The following is a 2,680-nucleotide window of genomic DNA, read 5'->3' as shown; positions in this document are numbered from 1 at the left end:
AATATACTAAATATATATAGTAAAATCTAAATACATGCATAACTACTGGCTACCTAGCTCCGTAACGTATTCTTGTTTGGGTGTGTGGTCGCATTGTGCACATCTCGTATGACCCCCCCTGTTATTAGGGTTCGTGTAACCCCGTTACACCCTCCTCCATTAAGATAGAAAACATTCACAGTTCCAATCAATTCTTGCCTCATCGAGGCTCGCGTGTCCGTTAGACACTGCAACTCATTTTGTTTTTACAACTCCCTTGCTCGACGAGTCCTTTGTCCGGAACACGAAAACCATCAAGTCTCGCTGGTTCAGACAGCGAGCACGGGTAGAGCCCAACTTCGTCCCCCGACGCGTTGCCATGTTGGGCAGTGCGTCCGCGGCACCAAGGGGTGTATATCCTAGGCTCGATGAGCACAAACGTCGCGCTCCACGCACGCTTTCAGTGCCTAGTGGCCTCGTTGAGGATGTAGTCGACTATGAGTCTGACACCTCTTTTCCCGCATGGGATGACGAGGAAGGCGAGCTGCACCAGCAGCGTGATACGAGCCCTGCTCGCGTCTTGCGGACCCCATGTCTGTTCCCTAACTTCTCGTCAACCAAGGAACGTGGTGTAATCATCAATGACCTCGACGTGGAACAGAGGAGGTAGCCTGAAGCTCCCATTGAGCGGCTCTAAAGCGCGCCCATCCACGGTCGGTCATTGGCCCTCGTGTGAAATATGGCTTCCGCGCTGCGAATCCCGCTTTGGAAGCGAAGGACGCGGTAACTCGATCGTTACGCGTCCACATCATCAGTGCTTCGGCCAGAACGGATGATGAAGTTGCCACACCAAAAGTTCTTCAAGCTCGTTTCTTGGTCCCACGAGAACTTCCGTTAAAAGTTTATCGCACTTGTCAAAGCGCTCAGCGAGGTGGATCTCGTGTACCCGCAATGCGGACAATACCTGTAGTGCTCACCCCTGGCGAAAACACTACAGATGACGAAGCGCTGTTTGGGCTCAACGGGTCCGAAAACTTTCATTCCTGCATAACCTGCAGTTGAGCCACAAGGAAGTGGACGCTCGTCTGGAGTGACACCTCCGCTTTGGGTTTGCCAAACGCAAGGCACGCCGTCGACTTTCTTCGGATTGTCGCCCTGTGACGTATGGGTTAATAACCCCTAATGCTCCCGTGAGCTCTGTGTCTTCGATTGCAAGAGCTCATGGCCAGTCTACTTCCCTGGCTATTTCCGGAAAGCCCGGGGCGTCGATGACGCGGGACGTCCTAATCATTCTGATCAAAAGCGTCCACGGCGCTTGGGCAATCTTGCCGAAGTGGCGCCTCAAACTCCCACGAGCTTTCAGAGTCGGGATATCCCCGCCACTTCACAAGATATTGGGTCTGACCCTGGTGACGACGTCGTCGTACTAGACGTTCCACGTGAAAGTGGACATCACAGTTCTCATCGAGAGGAGTCGGTGGTGGGCGGTGATGAATGGGTCGACCGCCGCCCAGTGACTCGTGATGCTCTTCAAGCCCTTGAGGACGAGGTCCGTCGTGATCGGCGCTCCGCTGAGCGTCATGCTGAAGTAGAATATCGCTATGCGGACGATTTAAAGCACGTCGTGCGCCGGCTGCCTCGCGTTGAAGACTACCGCGCTCTGTCGGAGCGATCCTAGCCGTAGAGCAGGCGAATGCGTCGCTGCGTGCGACGGTGGAGTGTTTGGCGCCATTAGAAATGGAAGTTGTTTCACTCCGTGCTCAGAATCAATTGCTGGTTCGGTTTCTGGGTGGCCGAGGGCCCGTGGGATCCGCTCTGGCGCCAACACTTCCGTGTTCACATGCAACGGATCTTGATACGGCTTGAGCAAACCCACGTAAAACACCGGGTGGGTGCGCATCCGTTTCGGAAGGTTTAGCGTGTACACCAGGCCCCGTTTGGCCACAACCTCAAACGGTCCGATAAACCGTGGACGAAGCTTCGTCATGAAGATAGCGGAGGCTGCAAGTGTATGCAGCTTTTTTGAATTTGATAAAAGCAGGTCTCCGACCTTACAGCTTTCCACTTTGCCCCTTCCTTTTTCATCTGCATATTGTTTCTGCAGGTCTTGGCTTCTTGGCTTTCAGCCATCGCATCGCGAGCGTGTCGTAGGATACTCAGTTTGGTAGACAAGAAGTCATGGATTTCTTTACGGATGTTGAGGGGGCTGACATCAGCTAGCCGTTCGGCTATTCCCCCACCAACAAGCCCTAAGCCATGGGATGGCGGCGTCAGCGGGACGCGAGGGTGAACCAGCCCGTTCACGTAGAACGGTGTGTAGCCGGTGGACGAATGCACTGCATTGTTTAGTGCAAACTTTACGAGTGGCAACAAGGCGCTCCAGCACCTCAGCGTCTCGGCGCAGATGCTGCGAAGAAAGTCTTCGACAACGCGATATACCCTTTCGGTCTGACCATCGGTCTGTGGATGATCCGCTGTCGACATATCTAACTTAGTGCCGAGCACTTTAAAGATAGTCGACCAAAGTTTTCCCGTGAAACAGTGTTCTCTATCATAGACAATCGACTCTGGGAGTCCGTGTTGTCGAAAAACACAATCTACAAACAGCGTTGCTGTACCTACTCCGTCGATAGTGTCTGACACCGCCGCCAAATGAGCCATCTTGCTCAACCGGTCGACACTTACCACGACACCCGTGTTG

Source organism: Plasmopara halstedii (genome assembly GCF_900000015.1).
Source record: "Plasmopara halstedii genome assembly, contig: Scaffold_117, whole genome shotgun sequence".
Classification (NCBI taxonomy): Eukaryota; Oomycota; class Peronosporomycetes; order Peronosporales; family Peronosporaceae; genus Plasmopara; species Plasmopara halstedii.
Note: the sequence above shows the minus strand (reverse complement) of the source record.